The sequence below is a fragment of the Erpetoichthys calabaricus genome, chromosome 18, assembly GCF_900747795.2.
Source record: "Erpetoichthys calabaricus chromosome 18, fErpCal1.3, whole genome shotgun sequence".
NCBI lineage: Eukaryota > Metazoa > Chordata > Cladistia > Polypteriformes > Polypteridae > Erpetoichthys > Erpetoichthys calabaricus.
The window spans coordinates 85,642,259-85,659,460 of NC_041411.2; the positions used below are offsets into that span (position 1 = coordinate 85,642,259).

The 17,202-nt window shown below is 52.4% G+C and overlaps 1 protein-coding gene across 4 annotated transcripts in view; it reads left to right on the plus strand.

Annotated features, from left to right (window-relative positions):
• LOC114668901 (contactin-4-like) overlaps nt 1-17,202 on the plus strand; it is a 453,222-nt gene that overhangs the window by 337,972 nt on the left and 98,048 nt on the right. The gene's annotated exons all lie outside the window — the stretch shown is intronic.

Genomic DNA, 17,202 nt, shown 5'->3' on the forward strand with positions numbered 1-17,202 from the left:
TTTTTGAATCCCCACTTTACAGCGAGCGTCTCCCGCCGCGCCGCCACGGTCCATTCGAACGAGGACAGGACAGGACGTGAGGCCGCGCAGCAGCCGTTAGTTTGCCGGTTGTTCGCTGATCTGTTCGTTTTTTTTTTTAATTCGTAAATGACACCAAATGAGAGCGCAGCGCTGCCGGCAGACGACGATCAAGTCGCAGACTCGGTGACCCCCGGGCTTCTCGCGGTCCAAGTGCCGATTGATCCAAACGCAGTGCCGGGGCTCTCCGTGTCACTCGTCTCCGGCGCCTCTGCGCCTGCAAATCCGTCCACTTTGCTCCTGATGTGTGCTTTTCAGATCCTTTAATCACACGGCAAGAAGAAAGTGCAGAACGGCGCTTTGTAAGACAGGAGGCGGCGTGCAGTCGGCAGAAGAGAAGCGAATTACAGACGGCGAGGATTAGGGGGATTAGCCTGCGTGTGTCAGAGGGGGGCGCCGCCGTGGAAACGAGGTGACCGAGAAAAGGCCACCAGGGGGCTCTCAGTCCCCGTCTGAATCACACAAACCGTAAGAAGGGGGCAGCGTTGGCGGGGGTCCGGTGCAGATGTCACCCCCAAACCATAATTGCTGCACATATCACTGATTGAGGGGGGGGGGGTCCCTTGATGGTTTACACTAATCACACATGGAGTTGAAGAGGAGGGGGTCCATGCCAGCCATACCTGGACCTTAGATCAGTGAGTGAAGTTGGGGGTCCACTTCACAGAAAGCCACAGTCTTGTACAATTGAATCACCGGCTATGCCAGTGGTGACGGATCAGGGTAGATGAGCCCACTCTCGGTGCCAGCGGCAGGACCTCAACTCCAACTGCTGGATTACAGAAGGGGTCTTCTTCTTCTTGTTCAACTCCTTCAGCTCCACTAAATGAGACCCCACGTTCATGGCCAGCCTCTCCGGGAGACGAGGGACAGGCACACAGCAGGACACGGCCCTGGTTGCCCACCAGCCTATCACAGGAGCCCACCACACCCGTTCTCCCAGTTTACAGCCAAGCTGCACATCACTGGCTAGCACAGGGAGGACATGCCGACTCCCACAGCAGGCCAAGCCCACCTGCCCTGCTGGCCATACTGGCATGAGATGGGCCCTTGGGAAGTTCTCACCCCATGCACCCCCCAGTATTTCAGGTGCCCCCATTTACCATTTTCATCTAGAGCCACTCGGACAAACCCAGGACTCATTGCAGGTACATTCATGCCATGGGTGTGAGGGGCCACCCGTGGGCTGGAGAGGTGACGAGGTTTAAGGCGGGTGGCAGAGATCAGAGCCACCGACTGTCCTTGTCCATTCTGTTCACTGGGAGCCTGAAAAGGACCAGTAGGGTGACATCAAAGACGAAGGCTGTTGTGAGGGTCCCCAGCACGCCGCGTGTGTGGCACTAATTAACCCTCCGTAATCACCGGCAGCTTTAGTGAAGAGCCCCGCGTAATTAATGAAGGGCGTTTAACGAGTGCGTTCATTTAATAATTAATGAGTCACCATATTGAGATTTAATAAAGTCATCGCACTCAGACCCCCCCCCCCCCCCCACAGTCTAAGGACATGGCACACGTGTACACGTACCCGACGAGTGCCTTGGTGCCAACGTGGAGTGAAGTCCTCGCTGTGGTCGACACCTCGCTGGCTTGGCTGTGTCACGTTGTGCCCGGGCGGCGATGATGGCAGCCTCGGGGGACACTCCCCACCATCAGTGCCCATCAAGGTGCCCCTTTGTTTCTCCAACTGAGCTTACCAGGGTGGCACACTGCTGAGGCAGTTCAAATCCTGGGCCTCTCTCTGGGCATTGCTTGTCCTCCATGTTTGAAGTGAAGATCCCGAGGATTTCAGAAGGCAAAGAAAGTCAAAGGTCCGCCTCAGCGAAAGCCACTGCAACTCGGGGGGCTCACCAGAAATGTCCCCCTTCACGAGGTCGAGTAGAGCAACATGGGTGCTTTGATTAAATGTCACGGGTCTGAGTATTCCCGACTGTCACAGATCAAAAATGGCCCCCCACTCACGATCATCTCAAGTGTCTTTTTGAACCTTCTGGAGTGGCCGTTAGAGGTCAGAGGGGGTCCGCATGGAGGTCCTCAGAAGGCTGTCTAGCGCCCCCTGCAGTCCGGCGCACACTTCAGGTCTCCGGTTTACTAAAGTGGGGGCGACGGTTAGACTGGGGGGTCTGAAGGAGTTTGGGCAAACAGAGATTAGAGGTGGCGGACCCTGGCAGAGAAGACAGGGACCCCGTCGTAAACTGGTTACACAAAGAGGACCACAGCCGCATACCGGGCCTGTGCAGGGTAGAAGCCCACCATGTGGGTTTGGGGTCAGCCTGCCTGGGTAGAGGCCTGTGCAGGAGGAAGGCGAGCCGATCTGTGAGGAGCAGCAGCAGTCAAGGCCCATGTGCCATTCAGCCCCTTGGCACTGTCCGATGCCATGACCTTGAAACATTGAGATGGCACGACCTGACCCTGAACAGGACCCCGGCGCATAGCAGCGCCCACTCACTCACACACACACACACACACACACACACACACACACGGCCAGTCGACCTGACAGACGCACCGGCAAACCCCACGGGGGCCGAGAGGTGACGGCCCACCTCATCTGTGGTAGCACTAAACCAAGAAGTTTGGGGCTCGGGCACTTTGGGGGCACCTGAACCCAGCAGAGTTAGGACCACCAAGCGGGTCCCCAGAGTGGGTTTTTGTGACGCCTGAGCCATCGTAGTTTAGGGTCAGTCGGTCACGCAGGGTTGGCAGATGAGTGGCACAGCTGGTGAGCCCCTGTGAGAACGGATGACCCCAGTTGAGGGGGCGTCTCGCGCCTCGGCCCACCCAGCCACGGGTGGTAGCCCTTAATTTCGAGTTGCACCATCTGTGTGTTCATCAGCGTGTGTTACTGATGGACTGCGGAGTTGAAGCCCCCCGTGTTCGCTGCTCCCCCCAGCTTCTCTTTTACCTTCCACCTGGCAGAGTGTGCGTCTTGGGACAGATGATGTGAGCGAGACATCTGGCAGGGCGGGACACTCTCTACAGACTGAGGGGAGTATCGGTCTGCCATCGGTCCGTCAGCCTCCCTGTTTCGCTGCTGCCAATATGGCCGACCCCTCAGTGCGTATTCGGACCCCTTCACGTTGCAGCCTTCTACTCAAATCATTCAGAGTGGTCTTTGCCTCACCAAATGGCCCAAGTGACCACCCGAAGGAGGACTGGCGGACCCTTCTCTTTGGCTCAGGCACATCCCATTCTGCTGCTCCTGCGGTCAGCCCAGGAGAGGCACACGCCGGTCCAGAGGGGGTCCGCAGCTGAGCAGAAACCAGGCCAGGAGGTCCTCAGGTGGTCTGCAGAGTTCAGAGACGACCGCCGTGATTCTTAAGTCTTCCTGAATTGAGCACCTGGGGGACAAGTGCTGACCACCCGAGGACCCCCGGAGAGCCTGTGTGGCCACTCGATTGGAGTACATTGGCACATTCGTAGGTGTGCAGGGCTGATGGATCTTTGACACAACACATTCGGGGGCTTTAGCAGAAGGCCACAACGTCACAAAATGTCTGACGATGTCCTCAGGCCAGCTCTCGGGGGGCTTTTAGTGTGTTATTCCCAGCGCGAGACCCCCAGTGTGCCTTTTGAGATAGTTCACAGTTGGGTCAGCGTGTGCCCGCCATGCCCTGCTTCTGTGTTAAGTGAAATGTCTGCCAACGTAAAAATCAAATCAAAGCAGTGAGGCGACGCGCCAGCGGAGGGGAAATCACAGAGCAGAAAAGGAAAAGATCTTAAAGTCACAGCTGGGGACAAACACGGGTCACCAAATACCAAGAGACCACTGTGAAAGTGAACTGAAAACGACATCGCGAGGGTCCGCTTTGAGGTCATGGAGGCCACCAGGAGCGAGTCCAGACTCCCAAAGACCCGCTCTGGGACCCTGCGATTGGCCTGAGCTTTGAAACTTTAAAGATGACGATGACAAGCTCAAGGTGACAAAAACGTCAAAGTGTCACAGCTGAACACATCCAAGGAAAAAGAGACGTGGACAACACCAAGTTGGTGCCAACATGCTGGCACGGGGCGATAAAGGCAGGAAGAAGGCCTGGACAGGGTGTCGCCAGTCTTTACACAGTGTCACTCGTCACACGTGTCGTGTGGTGATGTGCACCAGGAAGCAGCGTGCCCTTTTGTCATTCGTATCGTGCGTCTCTTGTTTGCCACTATTGGCAGGGAGCACACCAGTATGACACCCGCTTCACGTCTCGCTCTTGATGATCAGACTGGGACAGTTGAAGGTTGGCAGTGAGTGCTGATTGGCCTTCACTGTCAGCCCACCAGAGTCTGTCACTGTGAAATGCCCAGAATACGCTGCGGTGGGCGCTGTGGCTCCTCAGTCAGAGTGACAGCTAGGATTTGAACCCGGGTCTCGGGAGGAGTCAGACCGCCGCACTTGCCACTGTGCCACTACCTTTTTATCCACACCACTTAACCCAAGTCAGGAGCGCGAGGTGTTGTAGCCAACCCCAACACTGTAATGGGGTGCCAGCTGGGCACACATTTGCACTTAGTGCGTCACCCAGGGTGAAGCTGGCATAAGGAGAACACGGAAACTGTACACAGATGCTAACTGGGCCGGGGTTTGAACGTGGCTCTCTGCAGGGTTGAGGCTGCCATGCTAACCCTGTGCCAGCCTGGTCCACTCTGCTCTTCAATGCAGAATTGGCTTGAGATACTGAGAGTTGAGATGTGCTTGACAAGGGGGCTTCATTTGTGACCTTTGTACCCGATGGGCATAGCCCAGAGTGCCAGGTGAAGGAGAAGATGCAGGTGTCTCCTGTAGTCCTTCAGCCCCTCACAGGGAAGGTGACAGCAAATGGGGAGCCCACATGAGCAACGGGCATCACAGGACAGCTGATGACGCAAGCAGGGACTCTGAGAGCTGTCAATGGGTGCCACACAGCCACTGGGCAGCACTGGCTGGCGACAGTCCACCACCTCGCTTTCATTGCATTGGCACGCCAAGTTGCTCCTGTCGCCCGCCTGAGATATGGTGAAGGGCACATATGAGTGGCAGCCGAAGGTAAACTTCCAGAGCATTCAGAGGCCTGTGTTCAGACGCCAGTCCCATGAACCTCAGAAATGTTGTTGTGTCTCTGGTGGGCTGCTATCCTGTCCAGGGTTGGCTCCTGCGTTGTACCCAGTGCTGCCAGGGTGGGCTCCAGCCCCCAAGAATGCTGTCACTTGTAAGTGACAGGGTTCAAATCCCAGTCCAGTCCCAAAAAAAAGAATTGGATGCCATCCAGGAATGTCCTGCCACTCTCAGTGCTGCAGGGATGCGCTCAGGCCTCCTGAATTCAACACTAGGAGGTGCTCTTGAGCTGTCATCAAACCAAAAGAGGTGACAAAATGAACCAAAATACAATGAGGGAGGGTGGGAGTACACCCGAAACAATTACATAGAAACAGTAAGCCCCCTTCCTCCTGGGGCCTCTGTGGCACCCGTGTCTAACCGTCAGAGTGGCTGCCCCCTTGCCCGACCAAACATCTGCCAATCACTTCCTGTCAGTCCAGAGGGTCTTCCACGATGAGGGTGCTTTGGAGTTTGTTTGCTGTGTGTGCGTCTTTGGGATATTTTGGGAATGTTGACCTTCATGTTCTCTGCTCGACTGCATTGCCGTAGTGGGACCCTGTTTGCTTTGGATTGCCTTTGTGTTGGGGGGCAGAACCTCGGTGTGATTGAGGAGGATAAAAGAGTTGGTGCTCACTGTTCTTACTAGCCAGGGTCTGATGTTGAGATCCCCCTCATTTATTGGGAGGCTTTGGGTCTGCCCCGATATTCCAAGGGTCTCCTTAAATCGCTTTAAATCTGAAGGTGCCCTGCGTGAACAACATTTTGATATACAGTAGGATTGGGGAGAATCGTGGATTCAGGCAGTGGCCAGTGATAGTCATAGCGGTGTAACCACGAGAGAGAGACCCCTCCGGGTTTGAAATGTCCCACCGAGTTTGGAAATCCGCTAACAATCCGTACAGGACATGGTAGATGTGGGGGGTAACTTGTGCCATCAGAGCAGGACAGAACTCTCTGAAAGTCTGCTCCCCTTATTTACTGCACGCTAATCATGGGTCCCAACGTGCAGGGGTCCCGCGCCCCAAGCCCCTACAAACCCCAGGGGGCAGCTCTGTTGGCTTTGGACAGACTTTTTATTCTTTTTCAGGTGCCGCTGCCTCCTCGCCCGCTGTCCGTGGTGCTGAATGCTCTCTGTGGCCGTTGCTCTCCATGGTGCTGAACGCACACACCGGCGTGTCGCTTGCTCTCCGTGGTGCTGAATCGGCCCAGTCGCTCTTCTCCTCCGGACTTTCTCAAGCGCTGCTCCGTCTTTTTGGTAACAACGCAGCAGTGCCAGATGAGTCCGTCGGGTGCAGTGTGAGCTCCTTGCTGCCTTGTAACAGCTGGGATCCACCGTCCTGACTTTAATTTCTGCAACCTGAGAATTATCTGGAATGTCGTTGCTAATTGCTTATCCCTTCAGAGCCCCTCTGCCCTCCTTCCTCTTAGTGATGTCGTGAGTCAGAGCCTTCATCATGCCCCCCCCCCTACACGGGCCATCTCCGTTCTTCTGTTTTTCTTCTTTCTGTTCCTTTTTCCGCTTTATGGAGTATGGGAGCCCAAGCCGCGATCAGTAGGCACGAGCCCGCTTGTGTATCAGGATTATGAAGCCCGCCGTACTGTTGCAGTTGCTATTTTTATTTAATCCACACTTCCAGCTTTAGTAACGTCTCCAGATTTCTGTTCTTCTATCAGAACGGGCCGACTTCTCATTTTGTGCAGCTATCAGGGTGAGGAGTGCCTGATAAGCGAGGGCTTATTAAAAATGAAGTGAGGTGAGATGCACTTTTATTAGACAAGGCTGTAATAATCCACTGCTGCAGGACCAGCGAGGTGACAGCGCCTTCCTCTGGTGGGCACGCCTAACTGCGCTCTTGGTGCCCGCCGCTGCCACTGCTCCCTTTCACTGCACTCGCTTTTCTTTCTTGTTGTATTCTGCGCTCTGACAGGTGAGATTTCACTACTTGTTGTCTTTTTTTTTAAGTGTTGTAGAAGACCACCCCGGCTACAGACAATCACACACGATGTCCAAACTCACCCATTTAACACAGTGCACAGATTACCCTCAAGGGTCAGTCCCTTTTCATCCTCTGCCACCTCCTCTCCAGCTCCGTCCTGTCCCACCCGACTCCGGCTCCCTGAATGGAGTGAGTGAGGCGGCCCCCCTTTATAGTGACCCCAGAAGTGGCTTCCCGATTAACCTTCTGGGTGTGGCAGAAGTGCTGCAGATCTTGTTTCCAGAGCTGTCCAGGCGTCCCCTGGTGGTGGGCTGCCCTCTCATGCTCCTCCAGGTCTCTCGGTAGGGCACAGTGCCCGGCCATTCATCACAGCATTTTAACTTGCATTGTTTTTTATTATTTCACCCTCTCTGCTCCCTTAAGAGTTACGACTCACCACATCTGGAGCAGACACACGGGGACAAGTGACACAAAGTAGGAGGGGACAATAGCTTAGCAGGGTGACAGTCACCATGATGACGATCAACAAAGCATGAAATCATCGACTTCATAGAAACGGGCATCGGCCCACCAGCTTTGGCATTTCGGCACCAAACACAGACGTCCTACTGTCAAATGACCACTTGGCTCATGAAGGCAGGGGTCCGATTTAAAATGAAATTGACTGGGACCCTAACCTGCAGCCCGAGGGGTCCCCCAGAACTGAGCTTGGGGACCCCTGCTTCTGCCGGTTCGGTGGCACCTTTCAGAGTCCTCTCGCGGCTGGTCAGACAGATGGGCACAGGTCGGGCACCTCTCCATTCGTTCATTTACAAGCCGACTCACTGTGGCCTCCTAGGCAGGCCTGAAGAATATCAAAGAGAATCTTCGACAGCAGCGTGCCAGGCATCACTCTCCTGGCATCTACACAGCGGGCAGGGGCGCGGTGACTTCACTGTGAAGGCCATTTGGGCAGTTCAGGACAGCGGCCACCAGAGGGCGCTCTCGATGTCCCGTCACCGAGCCTGTTGACTTTGTCTGAGGGTCTTGGACGCAACTCTTTCTGGGCCCCCCTCCATTTTGTTGTCTTGTGTTGTTAATCGAGTGGGGGGCCGACATTCTGTATTAAGATACGGGGGTCTCGTGATGTCATCAGCGTGACAAGATGTGGGCAGGCAGGAGCAGCCCTTATGACTGGAGATCACTTATGAATCATGGGCCTACTGTGACGTGACCTGTGCCAGTCAGCACCACTCTGGAAGGGGCAGAGCTGTGAATAAGATGCATGCCACCCAGAGACAGGGCATCAATGGGGTGACTTGTGCCTCTGCTCCCGTTGTACTGGCGAGTGCCTCATTCCACGTGGGTGTGCCAGAGGGCAGGACTGGCACTCCTTTCTTTTGTTCCGCGGTCACTTACCCTTCGGTGACTTTTCAGAGGGCCGCCTCGCAACAGCGTTTATCGTTACCAGTCATCAAGATGGCACAACGTTCTCTTTATGTGACGCTGGAAATGCGGCACGAAGCGCAAAGCCTCAGTCAGGGGTCCTGGTGTCCGCAGAGGCTGTAAACCACGCCGTTGTGATGCCAGACAAATCGTCAGCTTTGGCAGGCACATTAAACTGTTAAAGCCCGCCAATTATTAAGAATTGTAAATGGCGTTTATTAGCATTCTGACCAAATTTATGGGCGCGCCTCACTTTTATTGTTGGGGGCCGCGTGCGTCCGCAATGAAATAAATCAGCGGGCATCTGCAGAGGGAAGAGTCGTGTCAAGGCCTCGTGTGGCGGCCCAGCACTCTGTCACCCGCCCTGGACAAGCCGGACCACCCCACTAGCGTCTCAGCTGTGGCAGTGCCAGACCTCGGTCATCATGCCTGCCTGAGCGGAAAGGACGTGGAAACTGAAAGGCAGGATTGGAGCAGAAGGAGCACAGCGGGCAAATCACAGCCTGCAGGGGGCGCACCAGTAACGTCACCCTCATTAGGGCGAGCAGACCACTGACCGGGCCAAAGGTCAGCGCTATATTTGAACTGCTTGGTTCTTGTTCCTGTTCCTGCCACCTTTTCTGTCTTTTTCACTTTTGATTCCACTTTAATGTCATTTCTTATTTATTAGTCACGGCATTTGGTAGTGGGGTCTCTGCAGCAGGCTGTTTGTGGTGGGAGTGCCATGTAGGAGTCGCGCTTTTATGGCCCGACAGGCAGGCAAACAGAAAACACACAACCAATTGAGAGCAACCTAAAAAACGAGGATCACAGGGAGAGGTGTGCAGGGCGCCCTCTGTGGGAAAGAACGCATTGGTGTGAGCACGTCGTCATGACGACAGCTGAAACGGCACAGACTGCGGCACTCGGGCAGAAAATCCTCCAGAAGCTGGCGATTGGTTACTTCTTAATAGTCCAATTATTATATTGGTCTAGGAAAATACATGAAGGCGCTATATAATAGATAGATAGACCTGAAAGGCGCTATGAGATTGACACAGAGACCTGAAAGGCGCTATATAATTTATAGATAGACCTGAAAGGCGCTATACAATAAATAGATAGACCTGAAAGGCACTATATAATGAGATTGACAGAGACCTGAAAGGCGCTATATAATAGATAGACAGACCTGAAAGGCGCTATATAATAGATAGACCTGAAAGGGGCTATATAATAGACATGAAAGGCGCTATATAATAAATAGATATAGACCTGAAAGGTGCTATATAATTGATAGATAGACCTGAAAGGTGCTATATAATAGATAGACCTGAAAGGGGCTATATAATAGACATGAAAGGCGCTATATAATAAATAGAAATAGACCTGAAAGGTGCTATATAATAGATAGACAGACCTGAAAGGCGCTATATAATAGATAGACCTGAAAGGGGCTATATAATAGACATGAAAGGCGCTATATCCATCCATCTTCCAACCCGCCGAATCCGAACACAGGGTCTGCTGGAGCCAATCCCAGCCAACACAGGGCACAAGGCAGGAAACAATCCTGGGCAGGGTGCCAACCCACCTCAGGACACACACAAACACACCCACACACCAAGCACACACTAGGGCCAATTTAGAATCGCCAAAAGGCGCTATATAATAAATAGATATAGACCTGAAAGGGGCTATATAATAGACATGAAAGGCGCTATATAATAAATAGATACAGACCTGAAAGGTGCTATATAATTGATAGACCTGAAAGGTGCTATATAATTGATAAATAGACCTGAAAGGTGCTATATAATTGATAGATAGATAGACCAGAAAGGTGCTATATAATGAGATTGACACAGAGACCTGAAAGGCGCTATATAATAGATAGACAGACCTGAAAGGCACTATATAATGAGATTGACAGAGACCTGAAAGGCGCTATATAATGGATAAACCTGAAAGGTGCTATATAATAGATATGAAAGGTGCTATATAATTGAAAGGCCAGAAAGGCGTTATATAATAAATAGATAGACCTGAAAGGTGCTATATAATGAGATTGACACAGAGACCTGAAAGGTGCTATATAATAAATAGATAGACCAGAAAGGCGCTATATAATAGATAGATAGATAGACCTAAAAGGCACTATATAATGAGATTGACAGAGACCTGAAAGGCGCTATATAATAAATAGATAGACCTGAAAGGCGCTATATAATTGATAGATAGACAGACCTGAAAGGTGCTATATAATGAGATTGACAGAGACCTGAAAGGCGCTATATAATAGACAGAGACCCCTGAAAGGCGCTATAATAATAGATAGATAGACCTGAAAGGTGCTATATAATGAGAGACACGGCTAGCTAGGTAGGTAGTCCTAGTTGAAGTTGCAGCCGTTGTGCTCCTTTTGCAGAGTAAAGGTGTCTCCCCCCTCTGGTGCCCCGATGAACTTCTCTTTGCTTTTCAACAACAGATGTGAAAGGCGCTATACAATAGAAGATAAGGCGCTCTGTAACCAACAGTAGCAGTTGTCGTATTGCCCCGTGGTCATGCCACTTGTCAGCCTGCTCCAGCATCAAACTCCACAGTGCCAGTCCTTCCAATAAAAGCCACAAAGCCGCTGGGCACCTTTTATGGTGCCATAATGTACCCTGGTATTCTCAAGCCTGCCCAGTCCAATTCAGGGTCACAGGGTGCCAGCACACTGGGCACAAGGCAGGAACCAGCCAATCAGAGTGCAGTCTGCCCCCCAGTGACATTAGTTTGGCCCACCCGCACTTCATTTCAGGCCATCGAGGTGGTGGTCTTATCAACTAACTGAGGTGGGCATTTGGGTTTGTAGCTGTAACTTGAGTTGAACTGATTTTTCATTGGATGGGCGGATGTGCTGCCCACTTGTGGCCCCGACCTGGTTGAGCACTGGCCTATCACTGAGTGTCATCACTCGTTAAACGCGGTTGGCGTGAGGTGGGATTCTGAAAGGAAGTCACCGGTGCCAACAAGTGTAAATGGCGGCCCCCGTATCGTTGCTCTCGTGTGTTATTTTTGGCGCGGCTCTCCCAAGGTCGCCGTCTTTAAATGTGTGAATCACAGGCTCACACGCTCAGGTGGTCCGAGTAATGCAGAGACTCGGTTATCCCCGGCAGTGGGCCATCATCTTTTACACATTTATTTTACCAACTGGTGCAAATTACTTATGGGACAGGGGGACGGCCACCCACCGCAATCTGCCCTCGTGTCAAACACGACAAGAATCCATCATGTGGCAGCGAGGCCCGGAGAGTGACTGACGGGACAGCTCTGTCATTAAAGGACGAGCCACCGCTGCCACAACCCGCCGCTTTCTGCTTCTTCTGGAGAATTTGCCAGTTGGCCTTTTATTGTCCTTTGGGTGTTTTCACAAATCATTTTGGGAGAAGCCGGCGGACTTGAGGGGTCTTGTTGTTGGTTTTTTTTTTTTTTTTTATCATCCTCACAGAATTCCCAGGTGCCTTTGGGTTTTGTGCCTGAGCTGAAAAAAAAGCTGACAGCATTTGGGGGAGGGGGCGCAGGATGCGTTACATGGGGGGGCCCATAAAGAGCCTCACAACATGGGGGTCCGCCTTCAAACAGGACCCATCGGGCATCCTTGGTCCTGGTGGACTGAAGCACGGTGGTCCGTCTTCAAGTACATCTCTGGCTGAGTTCTGTCACTGCAGGCGTTAAACTCAAATCTCGACTGCCCACCTGGACGCACTGGGGGTCTTCAGCTGACCGTGTCCACGTCCACTCAGCAAGTGCGCGATGCTTTCAATCTGAATATGCAAATCAAAGACATGCTGGATGATGTAAGGCGGCACACAGGGGGGCTTTTGGGGGGCCGCCTTCACACAGTCTTGAGACCCTTCACCTTTTAGACATTTTATATTTCAGTTTTCTGCTAAAGTCGACAACATGAAATCCGGATCTGAGACGTTTCAGCATCTTATGGAAGATGAAGAGCAGAAGTGTGCCGGTGGCGCAGGGAGCGAGACCCCGAATGTGCGCGTCGGTGGCACACTCTTTACTGTTAATGGTCAGTCGAGGACTGTGGGCATGTAAGGCCATCAGCGTCACGGGGCAGCACTCGTCTTATTAGCGGGGCCTTTGGGTTTTCTATTCATGTTGTCTTCTTCAGGAGTGCCACCTAAGTGTGTGCCCAGACCTTAAATACAATGGTTGCTGGCACTAAATCTGAGCCACCTTCAGCTTTGTGTCCTCGCACTGTCACTGTCACCAGACGCTGCTGCGTTGGCTCCTCTGTCTGAGCCCACGTGGCCTTGTCTTGACTTGAGAGGATTTCTCACATTATCAGGGTGGGTCCATGTGTGACGAGAGGGGGGGCAGCAAGCCTTTGTCATCTGTCACCGAACCTTAAACCAGCGTCATTAGCTTCACCTGCTGGTCAGCCATGTTGTGCCATTCTTCGTTGTGTTGAAGACGATTCATGACACGGGCACCTCAGTTTACTGAGGGATCTGCAGCAACACCACACGAGCTTGGAGGTCACTGACGTGTGGCATGTTGACTGGCACGGGGGGTAAGAATCTCTCTGGACTCAACTCTGTACTTGGGGGCAGTCCGGCTCTCTGAGCGTGTAAACCTTCAAAAGAGTTCAGACACTAAAGGGCAGTGCAGTGAGAGACTCCATCAGTAAGAGTTCAGACACTAGAGGGCGATGTTAGTCACCACCAGTAACAGAGTTCAGACACTAGAGGGCAGTGCAGTGAGAAATTCCTTCAGTAACAGAATTCAGGCACTAGAGGGCGATGTTCGTCACCACCAGATGCCCAGTTCAGCAGTCAGGGCACCAGAGTGGCGGTGTGCCACATGTGGATTAGTGCATGTTGGTGCGAATTTCAGTGCTTTCAACAAGGCTGACCCTGCGCTGGTATGTGCCGCTTTGCCGGGTGGCATGGAGAGCGCTCCCTGGTGGCCATGGGCTGCACGTGTGGCGTTAATCGATGGCGGCTTGCTTCACCATATTGATTTTTTTTACGTGGTCTTTGCTGAGTTACTCGTCTGCTGACAGTTGATTGGCGACATCTCAGCTGCCCACCAGTGAGAACTGCTGCAGGATATCCCAGATATGAAACTGGGATCAAAGGGGAGAACGGCCTCCTTCCTAGTAAGTGGGATACAAAGGGGCGTCACAACAGGAGGGCTGAGGCTGAGCGGTGACACAAAGGACAGACAGTGACACGGGGGTCTTCAACACGAGCACAAAGCAATGACGGTTGGGGGGCCATCAGAGACAGCGGCCCCTCCAGAATGTAATGTCGCCAAGCCCCTGAGCTGTTTGCCTATCAAATTGAGCCCCTGACCTTGGCACCCCCCAGCCGTCACCTCCGCAGCCATCGCCCTGATGTTCGTCGTCATCGTCATTCTAAGCTGCCGTCCTCTCTTCTGCTCCAGGTGACCTAGTTGCGGCAGACCCCGTAAATTGGTGCAAACTCTGAATTATACATGGCCTCCCGCTGGCACGGGCTCACTGAGGCGTCATGGCACTTTGCTGATAAAGTCGGTCCTGCCCGCTGATCCCGTTGTGCTCTGTTTAATTAGCACTTTAAATGATAGCGCCAACTGGCACGGCGAGGTGGCAGTGTGGCGGCAGAGTCATCTGAGCAGAATGTGAGAGCCGACTGCATGGCCGAGTTGTCCTGATGCGGACCCCCCACTGTCTGCTGGCGCTGATTGTGCAGTAATGGAGGGGCACAGTGCAGACACTCGAAAGACCTCCAGGCTGACCAGCATCTTGTGGTTCCCAGTGACTGAGGTGCTCCCTGCATGGGGATGACTGGTCAGGAGGGCACAGCTTGCTTCTGGGTGGGCATCGAGCTGGGCACTCGTGTCCAGTTAATTGGTGATGACCAGATGTGGGGACAAGTGGGCCCTGCTGCCAACTGGCACACCATCCAGGGCCGTTTCCTGTGTGGCACCATTGCTGTTGGCATTTCTCCCTCCAGACCTACACATTGAAGCTCAGATCTTTCACCACATGAAGGGTCCGACATGACGTTGACCCTTAAGGACCCTGATGGCCCCCGATCCTGACTTCCACAAGGTGAACCTTCTTTCAGCACATGTAGTGCCCGGTGTGACCCCGTGGGCCTGTCGGGGTGGTGACATCTCCTGCCATCTTTCTGCAGACCTGGTGCCCCCTGTCCCAGTTCAGAGCCCAGTGGGCTCCTCTGCCACTGATGCCAGGCTGCCCTCGCACTCGGCTCATCCCACCTCCACAGCTCCCTTTCACATGCCAGCGTCACTTGGCACTCTTCCTCTCATCACCTTCCTCATGACAGCTCCATGTTCTCTGTCTCTGCGTTGGGCACATTTCGATAATCGCGTCGTTTTATTTGACAGCTGCAATTGATAACGTAATTTGAGGGAATCGTGGGATTTTACACTGCAGCCTCAGATAAATGCGGATGATGTAGAAATGAGACCGGCCTTATTTTCTTCTCCAAGTTGTTACATAGCAGGAGCTCTTTGGTGGGATCTTCAAAGGGAACGGCGACACGCAGAATGACAGGTGGCAGCAGCAGGAGGGAGACGGGCAAGGGACGCCCGCGGGTCACCACAGAGCACAAAGCTGGGGGCCATGGAGGACATGCTGGACAAGTGAGGTCATTTATTCATGGGCACCGGGGTGCGGCTTTGCAATGCCAGGCAGGCTGCCACGGCACACTTGGGCACTTCACACATGGTGCCCACCAGCAGCCAGTGCACTTGTGTGCCATTTGAATGCCAAGGACACCTCCATCTGATGTGATGGGTGACACATGGAGTATTCTTAGAGAAGATACACCGCCATAGTTGGCATGTGGCGTCTGACCGCGGGGGGATTCGTGTTCAGGCATGAAAGGTGGGGAGTGAGATGGAGGTGGGATGGCGGTGAACACTTCAGGGCAACGATGGCCAACTAAAAGGTTCAGCTATTGTAGTACAGTATGTGAGGAGGAAGAGGAGGAGAACATCTGTGTGCCTGACTGACGTGTATCGTATCCCAAACAGTGAATGATAGATAGACAGACAGAAGTGAAAAGCACTATATGATAGATAGATAATGTCAAAGGCACTATATAACTGAGAGAGATCGATAGCGTAGTTGGCAGGATTAGATAGATAAATAGCGTAGTTGGCAGGATTAGATGGATCAATAGCGTAGTTGGTAGGATTAGATAGCTAGATAGCGTAGTTGGCAGGATTAGATAGATAAATAGCGTAGTTGGCAGGATTAGATGGATCAATAGCGTAGTTGATAGGATTAGATAGCTAGATAGATAGCGTAGTTGGCAGGATTAGATAGCGTAGTTGGCAGGATTAGATAGATAAATAGCGTAGTTGGCAGGATTAGATGGATCAATAGCGTAGTTGGTAGGATTAGATAGATAAATAGCGTAGTTGGCAGGGTTAGATAGAGACAGATAGATCAATAGTGTAGTTGGCAGGATTAGATAGATAGCGTAGTTGGCAGGATTAGGTAGATAGATAATGTCAAACGCACTGTATAACTGATAGCGTAGTTGGCAGGATTAGATAGCATAGTTGGCAGGATTAGATAGATAGATAATGTCAAAGGCACTATATAACTGACAGAGATAGATAGATGGCGTAGTTGGCAGGATTAGATAGATAATGTCAAAGGAACTATAGAACTGACCGATAGCGTAGTTGGCAGGATTAGATATAGATATGAAAAGCAGTATATTTCAGGTTTCTGCCAACTCTCCAGACGAAAATGATGAAGTTTAGCTGAGCTGGGCCTAGTGACTCCTTGGCCTGTACAAACCGATGGTAGGGGCAATAGAAAGCAAGACAGCACCTGAAAGATAGATAAGAAAGGCACTATAAGATAGATAGGTGTGAAAGGCGGCAGCAAAGACACTATAGACAATGGATAATACGCCCAGGTTCTGTCCGTCTATACTGTATACACTCATACACATTTGCATAGGGGGGGCATCTTCAAGGCTCGGCTCTGATACCACCACGGGAAGAGAGGGGGCCACACCCTTTAGGGCATCCCCTTAGCAGTGGCATTCCTGAGGTGCCAGGCTGAAGTGGCCGTCTGGGTACGGAGGGAGAGGACCCAGAGGATTTGTTTTTGTCCCGGGTGAGCCTCTTGGGTGACCTCCCTCCCTGCGCGCCCCTGTGGCCAGGCCGCCTCATCTGCACGTTTCAGAGACGTGGAAGAAGCTGGCAGAACGTACAAACTCCACATCTGTACTCTGACTGACCTGGCGGGTGAGCAGAACCCACTACTCGGACTCGGACCACACACACAGGTGACAGATGAGCGGGTGCAGGGGCTCACAGGTGGCCCACCAGGGTTAAGGGGTTTACGGCTGGCACAAGAGGGGAGTCCGCCTTCTGCTTTGCTGTCCTTGCCTGGCCTTTGTCTGAGTAGAGTTGGCACTTTCTTTTCTTTTCTTCTCCATAAACGCTCAGATGTGTAGTCTGCTAATTTACTCGGAGCCGCGCACCTTCAGTCTATTTACAGATCTGAAATCCTCACATGGCCATTTAATAAAGTTCTTTAATGAGCCCAGTTTTACAAGTCTGACTTAATTAGCTCCGTCACAGCACTTCGTTTAGTGGAAATCAGCAAAGCCGCCCCCTCCTGAGTGCACAGGCGACGCATGCAGCATGGCACCTGAGTGTGAAAGGCACTATATAGCAGAGAGGGTC